The following is an 18,293-nucleotide window of genomic DNA, read 5'->3' on the forward strand; positions in this document are numbered from 1 at the left end:
TCTCCTGTAAACCGCCCCCCCTCTTCCTTTTCTCCTCCAGACTACAAACCCGGAGCGGTGGCCTGGGATCGGGCCAACAGGCAGCCTCGTTCTGGCTCCAAATGCTCCTCTGCTCCAGGCACATCTCCCTTACCCTCTTGGCACAGAATAAAATAGGGTAGGAATGGGGATATTGGGGGAGACAATCTATTCTCTCTAGGGCAACTGGAAATTGTTTACTTTCATCTCATCCTCTACAAGGAATGGGAAACAAAAACCCTAGTCTTTAATTCATTATTTAGCTTGAAACTTCCTTGTGTCACCAAATAGAAGTAAAAGCTGGGGAAGGCCAAAGCTCTCTTCTCCAGCCGGCAGGCTGCATGGGGATAAAACCCTCCAAAGTGCGTGAAGGACAGATGACAACGAAGGGCTTCCGGGGGCAAGGGAAGTGCAGAGCCTCACACACCTAACCGGCTTGGGAAGTGTCACTTCATGGTGGTCAAGGGCCCTGGAAGAGGGAAGAACTGCACAGGCCAGCTTCACAACTTTTTCTGAAGAACTGAAAAAGTGACAAAAGGCAAGGCAAAGAGAGACCAGCGCGTGAAGATGAGATCTGTGCCCAGCACACTGTGAAAATATCTGGAAGGCGAGAGAGAAGGCCAGAGCAAATGGCAAAATGTTGAAAACTCACCCCAGACACCACAGCAAATCCTCTCCTTGGGGTGGGGAAGGGGGGTGGTCAGGGCAAGGTGACAAAACCCAAAAGGCGGGGGCCTTCCCAGTCCCTCCGTAAGAGCTCCATCAGGATCAGTCCAGATAACCCCCTTCATTTTACCAGTTCTGTTTCCCCTGCCACAGGAGAGACAAGGAGCAAGAAAGGATTTCTCCTCACCACCTGCCCTCAGATCGGCCTGGCACCCTCAGTCCTGAGGGAACCTCTTTCTTGCAATTGCTTCAGCCACAGGCAGTGGCCAGAACCCCAAAATGTACAACTTTAGGAGTTAGAAAGAGGTCATTTTTCAATTCCTCAAAATGTATTGCTCCCCCAACTATTTTATTATCAGGATCATTGCCCAGGAAACCCAAGAATCCACATTTCCCTGGTGTCTAGCCCCTGTAGAGCCTGACACTGGGGGTGCTTTGAGGAGCTCGGACCATGCCCACCCCTCGGCCACGCTCCGTCCCTCCCCGGCTCCCTTTCTTTCTCACCCTCTCTCCCCCTCTGCGTCCTTCAGCTCCAACACAAACTGTTTGCACGGGAAGTCTCCCTCTATGACCCGATTCAGCACACACAAGAGAAAACTGTGGGCGACAGACCCAACGTCCTAACGAACTTGAGTTAATTAATGCTAAGGAAGAAAAGAGGCGCCCTCGCTCTGTTGAATCACGGTTCACTAGCCCTTTCAGTTTGCTGTGGGTGGAGGAAAAAAAAAAGAGGCTTTTTGGTTCAAATATTTTTGGGGGGCGAAGAGAAAACAAAAACACCGCAGAAGGGCCATGGAGGGCGAAGCTGTCAGTACCTGCCCGGAGGAGCAGACGCGAAAGGAAGGAGCCCGGCAAGGGCTGCCGAGCGTCCTCCCCCTCACTGCTGGCCTGAGCAGTTCTGGGAAGACAGAGAGGGTGAAAGAAAAGGGAGGGGATTATCAATGGCTCCTGGGCCTGTTTAAATAAATCCCTCCAAAAATTATACTGTCAGACTACAAGATCCTTTAAAAAAAAAAAAAACTCAAACCCAACAACCCAATTTGAACAGAGCCATGGAATTGTTTTAACAGTGCAGAAAACCGAAGTATAAATGGCAAGCATACATAAAATTTAAGTGTGCAAAGAAAAAAAGAAGAGGTGGCAATCCAGGGGAGCAGGGGCAAAGAGAACAGCTGCAATTTTGCTTTCCAGATGTTGACAGCAAAATGTAATTGGCACGTAACTTACTCCTTACCATTTCTTATCCTTTAGCCCTGAGATGTTAAAATCCTACCTCTATACCTGTCTGTAGGCGGTTTTCAGGCACTCCACACATGTGGACCGGTCAGGATGCCTCGTGGACCACATGCCTGCTAGCTTTTTTATCAGCCCGATATTTTTTGCAAGCCCTCCCACCATTCCTAGCAGGAAGGACTAAGCAAAGCAGGCTAGAATAAATTTTTATTTAAATTTTTATTATTATTTTGTAATGCACAGGTTTTTCTTTACCTTTGAGACTGGGGCTTCTTTTTTTTAAAGTAAACTTTTTAACTGAAGCAAGGCATGTATAAAAATTGCACACATTGTAAGCTGTGCCGCTTGATACACTTTCACAAAGTGAACACACCCATGTAACCCCACCCAGATTAAGAAATAAACATTTTCAGCCCCGATGAACAGGCCTTAAATTTTTAAGCTATACAGTTCTCATAATTTATATGGCTTAGAAATACCTCCCTGTCACACCAGTATCGTCAAATGCAAACACCTATGTGCATACACGTGTTATAGAGCAGAGTGTGCTATTCATGTGACCACAAAAATGTGTGGCAAATAGAAGCCCCTCTCATCCTCACTGCTGCAGAGTACGTGTATGAGTACGTGTGTGTGTGTGTGTGTGTGTGTGTCTTCTATGCCTGCCCAACTCTGATCCCATCAACAGGGCAACCAACTGTGCAGCGGGTTTAGCAGACTAACAGGGCATGTATGGGGGACAAACAGGACCCACCGAGCTGAAAGTTAAACAGCCTTAGTGTCTGAGGGGAGCAAGGGCCCCTCCTCTCGCCCTGCTTGCCTGGCAGGCAGGGAATGGGGGGCCTCAGTATGTAGGTCATGAGGGAAAGTGACTCTGCAGAGCCAGGAGTTCCCAAAGGGAGAATGGGCACCCACTGGGATACACTGTCCCCATCCCTGTCCACAAGAGCCCTGCAGGGAGGTGAGGGGAGCAGAACGGCATCAAGAGAAGAGAGCAGAGAGAGTGAGCAAGCGGCACCAGGCTGGGCCCAGGGTCCTGGGGAGGGGCTGCCTCAAGAAGGGAGGCAGAGAACCCTGCCTCTGCCTACCCCTTCCCTGGCTCCAGCCCCAGCTGGTTCCCCCCCCTCACTTTCACTAGCACTAAATTTACTTTATAATTTTAAAATTAAATTTTAAAAAAAGCAGGAAAGAGAAAGCACTGAAGGCAAAATACCTCCCACAGTATCTCTCTAAGGAGGAAAAAAAAGTTTCTGCTTATGTAAAAAGACGGATACAAGGGATCGCTGAAAAGTCTAAGGACCAAATAACAAGGAAAATAAAAGGGAAACACATGTAATGAAAAACACCTGAAGCAAATAAATAAAAAGCTCCCTTTGCAACTCAAAGGCACTTCACAGCCACTAATGCCTGTGGGCACTAGCCCCTATGCCCATTTATTGCCCATTTTTCCCATTGCTTTCTCACAGGGAGCTGTTTCTTCCCCAGGCACTTCAGGATCCCCTTTCCCTTCTAAGCGGTCTTCCCCACACCTGGGGGAAGGGCCACCGCAGCCACCTCGCCTACCACCAGCCCCCTACCACCAGCCCAGAGTCTAACCTCTGCATCCCTGATAAAAAAAAAAGTCCTTTCCCCAACTCCCCCATCTCTCCAGGCCGTGCCCAGCCACTGGCCCTGGACCCTGCTCTTCCTCCCCAAATCCAGGCCCTGTGGCCAGTGGCAAGAGCACTCCTCTGGGGCTGGATGCCAGGCCCAGCCCAAGTGGGCAGCTCTCTCCTCTATCAAGGGCACAGGGTTGCCAAGGCGGGCTCTCCAAGACCGCATTTTCTCTTCCTATTGCATATAGGGCTGGAAAGAAAGAACTATTCAATTTAATTTAAAATATGACAAGGGATCTGAGCCCTATGAGCAGGCGATCTCTAGAAATACTTGATTCTTTTTAGGGGAGAGGATGCAGAGTAGGCAGCGAGGCTGCTTCCCCACACCCGGGTTTGACTCTCCCACCAGCCCGCCGCCTGGGAAACGCGCCCTCGGCTGGCATCGGGGTACCAGAGCCCGGCTCCTTTCTTCCTTTCTTTCTTTTTTAAACGGCTCTAGCGCAAACCAGGCAGTGGGTCAGGGCCCAGAGGCGGGGGAGGGAAGAGGAGAGGGCTGTCTCCAACTCGGGGAGAAGAACGGCCGGCCGCAAGTTTCCCGGTTTGTGCCAGTTTGGGGATTTGCGAATCAGACCGGAGCGGAGGGAACGGCGGGTGAGAAAAAAAGCCCGCATTAAAAACTAACCAGCTCTGCCGAAAAGCGCGCTTTCCGCCCTTAAATAAGACAATGCTGAATGGAGAGGAGAGAGGAGAGACGAGTTATTTCTCACTCTTTAATTATTCCAATGCTTAGCATTATTTAAAAAGAAAACCACACACATTAGCCAATGATATATTCTAACCCTCAACAAAGCTGGTATTTTTCTCTGATTACAGACTTTGCCGTAAGTCTGGGAGCTTGGGGCGGGGGTGCTTATGACCGGCTTCCGAGGGGACTGGGGACAGGCGGCTTTCTCTGAATGCCCGGGGGCTGTTCTGGCTCCGGGGGTGGCTCGGGGGACTTCAGCCCGACACCAGCTTCCTCCTCCAACAGGTTAAGTCGGGTCCGCAGGGCGCACACGTTCTTTTTCCACTTTTCCGTCCTCTCCCCTGGCCTGCCCAGGAAGTGCTGCAAAAGGGCTGGAAGCAATGGGTGGGGAGGCCTCGACGCCCCAAATTCAAGAAATCCGCCCGAGAGGGAAGGTGGCGTAGATCGAAAGGGACTTGGAGGGGAGGTTTTAGGTTTTTAAAGATTTTTTTAGAGGCTGCGCAACTCCCCGCGGCCTGAAGGCAGAAGAGAGAAAGGGAAAGCGCATTTTCTGCCACTTAGTCACATTTGTTCCCCGCGCTCGCTGGAGGCCAAACTCCCCCAAACCCAGCCAACCCTGGAAACAAACAAAAATCTCCCCTGGTAAATTTCCCCGCCTTTACTCCCCCAAAAGAGAAGGCTCGGGGATTGAAGGTGAGGTTCCTCAGAGACCGAAGTAGTCTAGAGGTGGCGACGCTCACTATGCGACGCGGAGAGACCCTCTCCGAAGGGACGCCCCCAAGCTGTCCTCGGATTTGGGGGCAGTTAAACCCCAAACTCTCCCAAGCACCCAAAGAATCACAGCAATCATCAACATCGCATTCACAGCCAAAGCCTCCGAACGCTCATTATCCTCCGTCGCACGTCAGGATGGGCGGAGGAGAGAAACGACCCACTAGAGAGACTACGGCGTCCACGGTCCACGGTCCCCACTCTCCACTCAGCACCCATGGCGGTTCCGTCGTCGGAGCCACCCTGGTACATGCCACAGGTCGCGTCTCACATCCGGGGCCTCGAAGGGCTGCTTCCCGCCTTTTCGTCGCCGCGCACGCGCACGCGCACGCCGGGCTTTGCGCACAGCCCGCTCGTGTCCCGCGGCCTCTTCGCGCCCAGGTTCTGGGCCTTCTGCACGGTCTAGGCACTTGCTGTCCTCTTCCACCCCGCAGTGTGCGGTGCAAGTGGCAGTGACCGTCAGCACCCATTTTGCCCGCGACATGGAAAGCACACGACCTTCCCTCCTCCTGCCTGGGCCCCGGGGAGACCTCCCCACCACCTTTACCTCCAATAAGCCCCCTCCCCCGAGTCTGAGTCTGTTGCAGCGGGTCCGGGAAATGCCACGTGCCTTGAGAACCTCCAGAAAGGCTACAATGAAAGGAGCCCGTGGACGACGGACACCTGTCGAGGGGCGCACTTGGCAGAGGGGCTATCTCAGGTAGGGTACGTACTGGCACGCGACCTAATGCACAGAGAGGCTGGGGAGGGGATGTTTGTGCCAACATGGGGTGCAGCCCAGCTTCTCTGTTCCGGGGACCCGGAGGAGACGCTGGAGTACCATCTAACTTTCTCCACCCAGGCTGGGACATCGAAGAGCTATGATTGGGCAGTGGAGCGTCTGGGGAGTCCCGGCATAACCCCCTGCCTCTGCTCCCACCCCTCCAAAACCCACCCAGCCTCACTCCTGAAGTCCATGGCTCACGCAGGGAATCGTCTCCACTGCCCGGGCGCACCTGGAGCGAAGGCCTGGAGGGCGGGTAGCGTGCCGCCCGAGCTGGACTCGGTCGGGGGCAAGTGGAAATTTCTCCCGAGGTGGGGTGGTGGGGGGCATTAAATGGCCTCTTTGTGGCGAATTGCAAGTCGTCACTCAGGGTTAATTTAAGCGGTAACTGCAAACACACACCAAAAAGCAATGTCTCGCCGCCAGCACCCACCCCCGCGATTGTGTTTCTGGGGCTTCGGGATTCGGCGCTGCAGTCCGGCCCTTGGGGGAGGGGGGTCCCCGTCTTTAAGAACGTGGGACGGCCGCAGTGGAGAGGGGGAGGGCTGCTCCCGCCTCCCCCTACATCCCTGCCTGGCGAAATGGTTTTTGCAGGTTTGGGTCGAAGCCTAGTGGGGGTGGTAAAATCCAAGTACAAACGTGGAGCGGGAAGAGGGGGGAGCGGTTCTTACATATAAAAAGTATATATAAAGGTACAAATTTCAAATATAAATATAGCACATGCAGGGGCGCCACTGGGCAGCAGCAGTTCTGGGATGTCTCACCTGTGCCCCCAGGGACATATGGGGAGGCGGGTGTTCCGAGAGGGATGGGGGAGGTGGGAATTAGGCCTCCCTTCCCTGCCAGCTCCCCCAACAACCTGAATGCCACTTTGAAGCCAGATGCCCTGGGCGGCCTGGCAGGTGTGTGACTCGTGAAACACGCGCGTGCAGGCTGGAGAGGTGTGTACCCGCATAGGCCTGGAGCCACGTGTGTGGGCACCAGAGCAGGCTCACAGACCCACCTGGAGCTCCCCATGGGGGCCCTGGGCACGAGTACTTGTGCTTGGAAGCTCCATCGGAGGGAAAGCAGGGGAGTGAATGCTTGTGTTCAGGACCCCCGCGTGGTGCCCGATAGGGGCATGTTTATGGGTGTGAGTACACCAGCCAGTATCATTGGGAATGTCAGGCCTAGGTGAGCACATAAGCTTTCGGTGCCTTAGCTCCTGATTGGGGACACCGGGCAAGGGCCTGCTGCGGACCCGGGTGGGAGCAACTGTATGACAGCATGCTTATGTGTGTGCACATGTCCGAGTGCCGGGCTGGGGTGTCAAACAGGGATGTGCATGAGCACGCCTAGGTGCCCTTCAGAGCAGGGCAGGGCAGGGGGGTGTGTGAGTGCTCTCGCATGCCTTGGGAGTAGCCACGTGCGCGGGGGCTGCCGTCTGGACCCAGTTGAGCCCGGATCTGGCCCCTGAGCGGGCCATGGGGCAGGGCCGGCCGCCCGGCAGGCCAAGGCGGGATGTCGTTGGAGCCCTGTTGGTTTTGGCCGAGGCAACTCCAATGGGGGAAGCCCCAGGAGCAGGCGGGGGCGGAACAAAGAAGGGGAAAGCAAGGGAAAAGTGGGTTGCAGAGGAGGAAGCGCCCTGGACCGCGGAGGGCCCCAGGGGCGGTGGAGGCTGGGGCCTGCCTGGGCCAGGGGGGCTCCTGGAGGCCCCCCGGGCCCAAAGTGGGTCAGTCCACCTGTGTGGACAGGGTCAGGATGTTGGTTTGAAGTCCTGAGACTTCTCTGCCTTTGAAGACCCTCTGCCCGATTCTACCCACCAAATCCCCTAAAGGACAAGCTGCCACCACTGTGGACCAACTCCAGTCCTCCACATGGCCACTCACACATCAGACACTCAAGCCTAGTGCCACTGTACTTGTAGTTGCCCCTCTGATAGCCCCCACGCTGGCCAGCGGTTTCTCAGTGTCCATCAGTACCCCGCTTGGAGCCAAGTAGCATTTGGTGGGGAGGGCGTGGCCCAGTTTTCCCAGCCAAAGGCAGACAGTTTTGAACACCCTTAAGCGGGAAACCAGTAAGCCTCTTCCTCCTGTTTCTTGCTCTGGGCTTCTTAGAACCAGGGAATAGGAAGGGAATTCCCATGGGAAGGCCAGAAGGAGGAGCCTCAGGTGGCCAGGAGGGGGTTGAAAAGCTGGAGTGAACCTGTTTAAGTTTTGCTCACTCCTGGGAATCTGGCTGGGTAATCCCCACCACCCTGCTTCTAGCCCCATGACCTTGGCACTTGACCTTGTGGCCTCTGTTTCCTCATCTGTAAAACAGGTTACTCATACCTGCCTCGTCTTGGGAGGGTCACAGGAGGTCACGTATGCCCGCCCGCCTTCCCCCCCACCCACCCGCTGCCCAGGCATAATTGCTCTGGAGTCGGTAGCTGTTATTTTTATTGTGAGGAATCTATGGCTGTGACAAGCTGTGACGCTTGGTGTGATCGCGTGAGGCTGGCTGTGTGTGCGACTGTGCCGCTGTGTGTGTGTGTGTGTGCGTGTGTGTGACAGGTTGTGTGTGAGACTGTGCGTGGACGACAGATTGTGCCGGTGTGCGGCAGTGCTTGTGACAGGCTGTCACTGCGCGACAGACTGCGGGTGGCGGGGTGTTGCGGGCGTTGACTGTGAGTGGGGATGAGGCGGTGTGTGGGACTGGGACTGGGAGACCCCCGCAAATCTACCTCCTTGAGGACCTGGCTACAGCGAGGATAGGGAGGCTCTCTGGAACTGCAGGAGGAACTCACTCCGGTTTCCTCCTGGGCCTTGGCTCTTCCATCACATTCAGTGGGACTACACCTGTCTGCAAACCTTGGAGGTGACAGGTCTCAGAGGACCCTGTGACAGAGCCTCTCCTTCACCTATTGTGTCAGCTCAAGTGCTCAGCCTCCAGCTTCTTGCTGGGGTTTGGGGGGGCCCAGGAGGGTAATCAGGGGGCTCAGAGAGCGGAGGACTGCAGGCCTGGCTGGCTTCAGTGAGGGATGTGTACCCTGTGCCTGTTTCCCACGTTTTCCCTGAGCTCCAGGCCTGGGCAGGGCCAGCAGAGACCTGGAGAAAGAAGAAGAGGGACTTGGGGAAAGATCAAGAAAAGCTAGGAGAGAAAGGGAGGAACAAAGTGAGAAAATCAGAGAGACGGGAAGATTGGAACAAGCGAGTAACGTCAGCATGGGCTCCTCCCGGGACCCGGAGAACACCAAGCTGCTTGCAGTCAGGGCCACCAATCAAGAGGAAAACACACCAGGTTTATGGGGTCAGGACTGGCAGAAATGCCTGACGACACTGGAGCACTGCTTGTATACCAGGCCCTGTGCTCAGAGCCTACTTTTAGGGACTCACCTTTAGGGATGCAGCCCTGTCAGAGGGATGAAAAAACCCAGACTCGGCTGAAAAGTCCATAGTGGGCCAGGCGCAGTGGCTCAAGCCTGTAATCCCAGCACTTTGGGAGGCCAAGACGGGCGGATCACGAGGTCAGGAGATCGAGACCATCCTGGCTAACACGGTGAAACCCCGTCTCTACTAAAAAATACAAAAAAATAGCCGGGTGAGGTGGCGGGCGCCTGTAGTCCCAGCTACTCGGGAGGCTGAGGCAGGAGAATGGCGTAAGCCCGGGAGGTGGAGCTTGCAGTGAGCTGAGATCCGGCCACTGCACTCCAGCCTGGGCAACAAAGCGAGACTCCGTCTCAAAAAAAAAAAAAAAAGAACAGAAAAGTCCATAGTGGCCCTCTGCAGATGGGGAAACTAAGCTGGGGGGCCTCATCCCAGCACCCCGTCAAGCCCTGGAATCATGAGAATACAGGACCCCAAGGATCGGAGCCGTACGTTTTTCCCAACATGGCAAAACCCCACCAGCTGGAAGAATCACAGGACTCCATGGGCTTGGGGGTAGTGCCTTGTCACCCCCTCCTACCTCCTTAGCATGTCAACATGTGTGTGTGTTGTATGTTATGTGTGCCATGCTCCAGGGCTGTCCTGTAGCTGTTCCTGGTGTTTAGGCCACAGGATGATGTCTGCATCTCTCTGTAGGCACAGGCCTATGTGTGTCTGCTCTGTGTGTCTGTGTGTCCGTTCAGGGCCAGCCCCTGCCACAGAGCGGGGAGCGGTATTGGAGCACCCCCCCCTCCGAAAGTGTGTCTTTGATACTTGCAGTCTCGGCAGCGAAAAACAAGTTTCCACAGGGCCGCCTTGGGTTGAGGCCAGGCCGTCCTCAAATAACATTTGAAGTTACTTAGCAAACTTTGTTTAGTGCCGAGAGAGGCGCGGGCAGCGGGTGTGGGGTGGGGGGGAGGGCAATAAACCGGTTCCTCCGAAGTCCCTTACCCCATCTGGGGACACAAGTACCCAAGGTGAGGGCTTGGTTCCCCCACCCCAGCTCTGGGGAGTAGAAGCAGGAATCTTGGAACCTTGGGGAGAACTTAGGAAAGGGGAGAGGTTGGGGTACACTACAGATGAAGCCTTGCCATTGCCATGCCAGGGCCTGGGCTTGGGCAGAGATGCCCACCCTGGCCCCCTGGTGGCCCAGATGCCAATACCAGGTGCGGGGCAATCAGAAATGGAAGGGTCCCCACTTTTGCTACAGTCCTGCTCTGCAATTTTGAGACTAAATGAAGGGGTGGATGGAGCGAGCTGGCTTAGAACATGTGCCCCCCAACCCCAGACATACACACGAGCACGCAGAAAGCCCCTGATGTCCACATGCCCGGCCCCCACCCCCAAATTCCCATTCCTGGGTCCCAGCCCCAGGCGGCAGAGAAGGCCGGAGAGCCAACGATGGCGGCGGGTTTGGAAGTGAGGTTGGCGCCTATGGGAGGGGGAGGGGGAAGAGATGCCAAAAATGGTGAGCCATTACAGGCGAGCAGGCGAGAGAGGGAGGAAGGGAGGGAGCAAACGGGGAAGATGGAAGCCAGGCGGGCATCCTTGCTGAGCTCCAGGCTGCAAAGGGGCAGCGGAAGAGGCAGCCCGGCCCTTCCAGGGAACAGGCATGGGGGATGATCCCCAGGTGGCACAGGACAAGCAGGGGCCCGGAGGCACCCAGCACTTCCCCACCCCCACCCCAAGCTTCGAAATGGAGACTGGCAGCAGCAGCCGCTCGGCTCTGCCCGGGCATGGGGTGGGGGTGGCAGGCAGGCAGGGCGCCAAACCAAATGCCACCAGGCTGGGCATGGTGGTTGCCAGCCTGCAGTGCCGACCCCGCCGGGCCTCAGCCCAGAGCTCTCAAGCCTGGAGCTTTGGGGGTAGAGAGAGTCTGGGGTCCTGGTGGGAGTTGGGGAACCCAACAGACAAAGCCAGATACCCCCAAGCTGTGGGCAGATCCCCAAGACCCTGCAAAGATGGCGCAGCCTGGTACTGCCAGGGTGACAGGCTGGGGTAAAAATAAACCCAGCCCGCCCCGGGGGAGCTAAATTGAGGGGCCCAGGTGGAAGTGCCACTCTGGGCCACCAGCTGCCCCCGCCCCATCCCCCAGCTCAGAGCAGCAGGGTTGCGAATACCCAGTGCCCATCAAGCCCCAGTTTCTGTACAGGAAAGGCCTCGGCCATCTTGTCCCCAGGTTTTGGGCGGGCACCGTATGGCATATCCACAAATATGGATAATAGATGAGCTCAGATTGAAGAAACGACAGGCAACATGGTCTGGGCAAATGATGGGCATGCCATGCTGAGCCACACATCCTTGACCTCCAGTCTGCCCCTTGGAGAGAGAAAGGGGCCTGGCGGGCTGCACTTAAGCTATAGCAAGGCAGCGTTCAAAATCAGCATCTCACCATGAGGCCTCCCTGCCCACCTCTGCTAAAACCACAGCTGCCCAGCACTCCCGAGGGCCCAGCCGGCTCTGTTCTCCCCACAGCACCTAGCGCTGTCTCAAGGACTGGACACTCCCTTGTTTATCAGGTTCACAGTCTGCCCTCCCACTGGGGCTGGCATCTTTGCAGATTTTGCTCCCTGCCGAGCCCCCGGGGCCTAAAACAGAGCCTGGCACCCAGGAGGTGCTTGGTAAATATTTGTCGAAGGAATGCACAGGCCCCCGGCTGCACCCCCAGCATTTGGGCTCCGGCTGGGTGCCCAGTAAGGTGTGGGAGAGGACGTTTGGACCTGCGGGGGTGAGGGCAAGCCTGGCCAGCAGGGGTGCAGAGCGGATGAGACCACCATCCACCTTTATTCTGAGCCCTGGATGGAAGAAGATCTGAAGGTCAGAGTGGTAAGAAAGGTTCAAGGGTCAACCACTGGGGCATGTTTCAAATGGGGGTGTGGGGGTGTGCAGGTCCATTCTGAAATTTGGGAAAGGCCAGAGAACAAGCCGCAATTCTGTCGCATCAGCAGGATTTAGGGTGATGACGATCTTGGAGAAGGAGCTCCCTGCCCTGGACCCTAGCACTGGATACCTCTACTCTGAGTCTCCGTTTTTCATCCATAAGTTCAAAGCAGTTTTTTCACATCAAGCACAGTTTTAAAGCGTGTGCTGTGAGCCAACTCTTCAGATCCTTACCACAACCCTGCTTTCTAGATACAGAAATTGAGACCCAGAGAGGTTAAGCAACTTGCCCGAAGTTACACAGCTAGTGAGTGGTAGAGCCAGGAGTCAAACCCAGGAAGGTGGCTCTGCAGGCCCCACTCTCCTAATAACAGTACCTGCTGAACACAGGATTCGAGAAGACAAGCTGGGAAGGCACTTAGCAAGGGCGCCACGCAGCAAGCACACAGTTCACATTAGTTGTTGCTACGATCTTAGGACAAACATTTATTTTGCTATTATCCTATCTTCTACCATTCTGCCGACCGCTATCTCTTCTGTCTTTCTCTGGGGTCAGAACTGGGGAGTCAAAGGCCAAAGGATTAGTAAGACAGCCCCACGGAGGACAGGAGTCTCAGAACTTAGCTTTGTTGGCCGGGCACAGTGGCTCATGCCTGTAATCCTAGCACTTTGGGAGGCCGAGGCAGGCGGATCATTTGAGGCCAGGAGTTTGAGACCAGCCTGGCCAACATGGAGAAACCCTGTCTCTATTAAAAATACAAAAATTAGCCAGGCATGATAGTGCACGTCTGTAATCCCAGCTACTTGGGAGGCTGAGGCACGAGAATTGCTTGAGCCCGGGAGGCCAATGTTGCAGTGAGCCGAGATTGCACCACTGTACTCAAGCCTGGGCAACAAAGTGAGACTCTGTCTTAAAAAAAAAAAAAAAAGAATTTAGCTTTGTCCCCGTCCCTTCTCTCGGTAGCTGCCAGGAGCAAGGAGGTGAGGGTGGAGCCCTCGGCCACTGAGTCTAGAAGACTGCAGGTATTCTGGGTAGGGGTGGGCATATGGTTTTCCAGGCTTTGTCTTGCCCCAGGCTTCTACAAACCAGGGCAGGGATTTGGGGCTCCCAGTTCTACCCTGAGAAGTCAGGGTGGCTGTAGCTGCTGCGCAAAGACAGCTGGTTGTGGCTGACAAACAGAGGGGAGGTGCCACCAGGGCAGGTCTCATCTCAGGCACCATTTCCAACCACTGCCAGGTGTGGCCCAGGTGCGAATGTGTGTGGGAGTGTGACTCTCGTCCCTGTGTGCTGGGGTAACACCAGACTGTGTACATGCCATGCCGATTGTGCCTAGGTTTGGCAGGGGAAAGGGGCATATATGCGACAATGCCTGCGTCCTGGTGAGGGAGAGTGTGTGTGTGTGACACTGCGTCAGCTGGCTTCTTGTTTGGGTGTGACTGTGTATGTGGGTGCATGTGTAATGGGTGTCAAGGGTTAGCTGTGCCTGTGTGTGTTACTGTGTATCTGGGGACTCATGGCAGGGTTTCCAGCCTTGGCACTACTGACATTTGGGGCTGGATCATTCCTTGTGGTCGGCAAGGGTTGGGAGGTTCCATTGTAGGGGACTGAGCAGCGTCCCGGGTCTCCACTCACTAAATGCCAATAGCACCCCCTCCACAAGTGTGACAACCAAAAATGATTCCAGGCCGGGCATGGTGGCTCATGGCTCCCAGCACCTTAGGAGGCCGAGGCAGGAGGATCACCTGAGCCCAGGAATTCAAAGCCAGCCTGGAAAACATAGCCAGACCTCATCTTTACTACAAATTAAAAAATTAGCTGGGTATGGTGGTGCTCACCTGTAGTCCCAGCTACTTGCGAGGGTGAAGCAGAACTGCTTGAGCCCAGAAGTTCAAGACCAGCCTGGGCAACATAACAAGACTGTCTCTACAAAAAATTTTAAAATTAACCAGGTGTGGTGACATGCACCTGTAGTCCCTGCTACTCAGGAGGCTGAGATGGGTAGATCACTTGAGCTTAGGAGGTCAGGGCTGCAGTGAGCCGAGATTGCACCACTGTGCTCCAGCCTGGGCTGCAAATGAGAGTCTGTCTCTTAAAAAAAAAAAAAAATGTGGCCGGGCGCGGTGGCTCAAGCCTGTAATCCCAGCACTTTGGGAGGCCGAGACGGGCGGATTACGAGGTCAGGAGATCAAGACCATCCTGGGCTAACACGGTGAAACCCCGTCTCTACTAAAAATACAAAAAAAACTAGCCGGGCGAGGTGGCGGGCGCCTGTAGTCCCAGCTACTCAGGAGGCTGAGGCAGGAAAATGGCATAAACCTGGGAGACAGAGCTTGCAGTGAGCTGAGATCCGGCCACTGTACTCCAGCCTGGGTGACAGAGCGAGACTCCATCTCAACAAAAAAAAAAAAAAAAAAAATGTTTCCAGACATTTCCCAATGGGCAAAATCACTCCTGGTGACACTGGGTTAGGGAGTGTGTGGGATGTTTGTGTGTCTGAGAGCGTGTTATTGCATGCATGTGCGTGTACCTGTGTGCTTGGTGGTGTGTGCGGGTGTATCGGCGCCTGACATTATGAGTGCGTTTGCTGTGTGTTTCTAGCTATGCCTGTGGGTCTGAGCGTTTTACGGTGGCAGAGCCTGTGTCTGTGCTGTGTGCTTCACGGCATGTGATCGTGTGATTGCGCGTGTCCCGTGTGTCTGCACCCACGTGCACGTCCCTGCGTGTGTAATGCCGCATTGATGTGTTCGGGTGTGGCCAGGTGCCTCTAAGTGTCTGTGAGTGAGGGCAAGCTTCTTTGCATGGGGACGCCTGTGTCTGTTTGATTGAGGGAGGTGCAGCATGCCAGTGTGTGTTAGCGTGATTCTTTGTGCCCGCAAGTGCCAGCGAGAGTGTGTGACTTTGTGCGAGATGGACCCAGAATAAACCCCCCCCTCCCCGAGATGATTCGACCGAAGCCGATATTTGGACGGAACCACCTGGATAATTTGGCCCCCATCCCTAGCTCCTGCCTGCCTTGGACTAAAAGGCCCAGGGGGGTCGGGTGCACCTCCATGCTGTCCCTTCCTCCAGCCTGGCTCACACAGATTCAGGTGGGGACAGACAGATCCCCGCTCTTGCCCGATCTGTGCCAGGAAGGCTGGCACTGAGCTTCAGCTGAGGGGGCAGGGTCCTTGGCGATGGTGGTGGGTACTGCCCCCTGCCTGCTGCTGGCCACTACCCCCGGCTCCCCTCAGGGTGGGGCCCAGGGGGGGAGAGCTCCCCAGTGCAACCCTGGCTTCCGATTGGCTGCAGAGCGCCGCAGTGCCCGCTACCCGCCTCCCCTCCCTGGCTGGCGCAGCCACATCGGTAGTGGTGGCAAACGCAACTTGGAGTTCTGGGCACAGCTGCGCCTCACAGAGGCCTGCCAGCCCCACCAGAAGCCAGACACCCCAGCTCCGTGCCCCCGACCCCTCCCTGCCCGCCCGCCCCGCTGGGCAGCTCAGTCACCCTGCCCATTGCCTCCCTCCGGCTGCCAGGCCCTGTCCACCCTGCTCCCTCACCCACCAGGCCTGTGCCCCCCTGGCCAAGCCCACTCAGGGGGCCCAGGCCCCTGCACGAGGCCACTCCCGCCCTCAGAGGGGCTCCTCGGGAGGGGGGAGGCGGTGAGGAAGGGGGGGTTGGGGAGCTAGCCCTTCTTCCTTTAGTGAACGCGCCCAGAGCTGGAGCCAAAAATCGAGGAGGAGAGATATTCAGACGGAGCCAAGACGCGTTTGGCAGGAGGAGAGAGAGAGGGAGAGAGGGAGCGGGAGGAGGGGAGGAGGGGAGGAGAGAGGGAGGAAAGAGAGAGAGAGAAAGGGGGAAAGAAGGGGGGACCTCAGTTTCCAAATCCGCGCCCTCAGAGCCTCGGAGGGATGGCGGCTGGCCCAGGGGTGTGGGGCCCAGGGCCTGCCTGGCTGTGGGGGCAGCGAGGATAGTGGGCTCAGGCCCACGGAGACAGCCGGACACCCAGCTGGCCAGGCTAGAACGGACACAGGCAGAAGCCAAGATCAATGTGCGCCGGGCAGACAGAGGGAGGCCTGTGGGCGGCCCGAACACACGCCCGCACCTCGCCGCCGCACAACAGGCTTCTGTCCACGCCAGGCCAGGGGCACGGGCGGGGCCCCCAGCAAGGCCACTGCGGCCGCACGACCTCATGGGAAGGGACTGAGCGGCCAGCCTGCTCCCAGCCGCTTGCCCAGCCGCCATAGCAGGCATCTTGCATGGTGCTCAGAGGCCAAGGGAATGCCCGGGAGAGGTGCCCATGGGGTGAGACCCACAGTGATCGTCCCAGGGACAAGCCTAGGAGGCCCAGTGATATGAGGGTGGTGACACCGGAGACACGTGGGTTGACACGTATGTGGACACAAGTTGACACGGACAGGCCAACATGTGTGTGAGACACACGGATACACTCTTTGCCGTGACGCACAGACACCCAGAAAAACACTGCTGTAGATGTGACGCATGTCGCTGGGACACTGTCACCCCAGATACAAAGCGCAGATACAAAGATGGCGACCGGTACACCGATACCCGTTGACGCGCGCAGCGCCACCGTGACACAAAGACTACATCCGGCACACCGACACGCATGGTGGCATGCTTCCCGACCCCCCGCTACCGAATACACAAGAGACAGGGTGTGCGATGATCCGTGGAGTCACATGCAGGTAGCACCCAATGATGGACACTCGGAGACATGGAGAGGCATGGAGAGGGACCCGGGCAGGCACACACTGCCACACAGACATCTGTGGGAAAATGGTGGCTCTGAGACCTGACATGCCGATTAACACGCACGCCGATCTGGGAGAACCCAGATAGTGGCTCACAGCTGTCCCCCTGGCCCACTCACCCCCACATCCAGGGCTTTGGGGGCAGGAAAATGAAGACACCCCCCTCCTTTCCTCCACCCCAGCTGGGAGGGAGGGGACACAAGGCCCATCCTCAGCACCTCGTTGGAGAAAATGCCCAGCCTCCCCTACCTCTCTGGTTCAGCAAGTCCCCAGATTCCAGCTTCATGAGGGTGAGGGAGACAATATCTGAGCAGATTTAAAAGGCCAGGCTCCCTGTGGGTTAGATGGGGAGGCCAGCAGTCAAGACACCGACCACGGGGGCATTTTGCCCGCAGCCACGGCGCCACGGCCAAACGCCCAGCATTGCTCCCACCCGCAATGCGCCCTGATCCAGCCAAGTGCCCACATTGCCCACATAGGATCCTGCACGTGTGTCCTGTCTCCATGACGGGTCCAGGTGACAATGCCCAGGTGCAGACTCAGAAACAGTTCTGGAGCTTGGGGACATCCCTGAAGTCATCATCTAGATGTACCAGGTCTCTTTGTCCCACGTATATTTGAATGAACGCGTGCACACATACTCTTATACCAGGACTCAGGGCCCCCAACCAGGGCATCTGGTCCTCATGGAACAGTGGAGGCCTCGTATCGCCCATCCTGCCCCCCACCCTCCCCCACCATCTCTCCCCTATCTTGAAGTCCTGCCACCTTCTGCTTGGCCTACAGGTCCCCATCCAAAGGTAAAAGAGCTGGGCCATGTGCAGTCTCCCATCCTTCCAAACTTTCTTCTTGCCTCCTCCTCCTCCAGGAAGTCCACTTGGATGTCTATGGTTGGGAGGTGCTCGACCCTGTCTTCTACCCTTCAGAGGCATCCCTCTCTCAGCTGGGAGGTTGACAACCAACAACTGGCAACAATTACCATTTCTGGAGCACACACTCAGGCACCACACTGAGCCTAAGTACAGCCCAAGAGATAGACACTGGTTTTCGCCCATTTTACAGGCCAGGAGAATCCTGTGCTTCAGGTCGCAAGATTAGAAGATGTGGACCTGGAGCTCAAACCCATTTCTGTCTGATGGCAAAGCCTAGCCCTTGACTCTGCTCCCGCAGCCTCCGTCTAGGAGCTCTCAAGGCTATACAAGACATTCCAGGCCTGGCCGGGCGCGGTGGCTCAAGCCTGTAATCCCAGCACTTTGGGAGGCCGAGACGGGCGGATCACGAGGTCAGGAGATCAAGACCATCCTGGCTAACACAGTGAAACCCCGTCTCTACTAAAAAATACAAAAAACTAGCCGGGCGAGGTAGCGGGCGCCTGTAGTCCCAGCTACACGGGAGGCTGAGGCAGGAGAATGGCGTAAACCCGGGAGGCGGAGCTTGCAGTGAGCCAAGATCCAGCCACTGCACTCCAGCCTGGGCGACAG

At 56.3% G+C, this 18,293-nt stretch overlaps 3 protein-coding genes across 6 annotated transcripts in view; 2 read left to right on the forward strand and 1 right to left on the reverse strand.

The window, feature by feature from the left end:
• NFIX (nuclear factor I X) overlaps positions 1-18,293 on the reverse strand; it is a 101,558-nt gene that overhangs the window by 78,829 nt on the left and 4,436 nt on the right. The gene's annotated exons all lie outside the window — the stretch shown is intronic.
• The window catches only part of GADD45GIP1 (GADD45G interacting protein 1), an 82,212-nt gene that overhangs the window by 13,556 nt on the left and 50,363 nt on the right, over positions 1-18,293 (forward strand). The window contains exon 1 of one of the 4 annotated variants that reach the window (XM_050770752.1): positions 712-717. The exons of 2 other annotated variants lie outside the window; for them this stretch is intronic. The gene's annotated coding sequence lies outside the window, so the exon portion shown is untranslated. Of the gene's footprint in view, positions 1-711; positions 718-6,446; positions 6,455-18,293 lie in introns of those variants that run through there. One more of the 4 variants, XM_050770749.1, reaches the window with a different exon arrangement.
• The window catches only part of FARSA (phenylalanyl-tRNA synthetase subunit alpha), a 93,481-nt gene continuing 82,343 nt past the window's right edge, over positions 7,156-18,293 (forward strand). Inside the window, exon 1 of the mRNA XM_050770457.1 lies at positions 7,156-7,159. The gene's annotated coding sequence lies outside the window, so the exon portion shown is untranslated. The remainder of the gene's footprint in view (positions 7,160-18,293) is intronic.

This window comes from Macaca thibetana, chromosome 19, assembly GCF_024542745.1.
Source record: "Macaca thibetana thibetana isolate TM-01 chromosome 19, ASM2454274v1, whole genome shotgun sequence".
Classification (NCBI taxonomy): Eukaryota; Metazoa; Chordata; class Mammalia; order Primates; family Cercopithecidae; genus Macaca; species Macaca thibetana.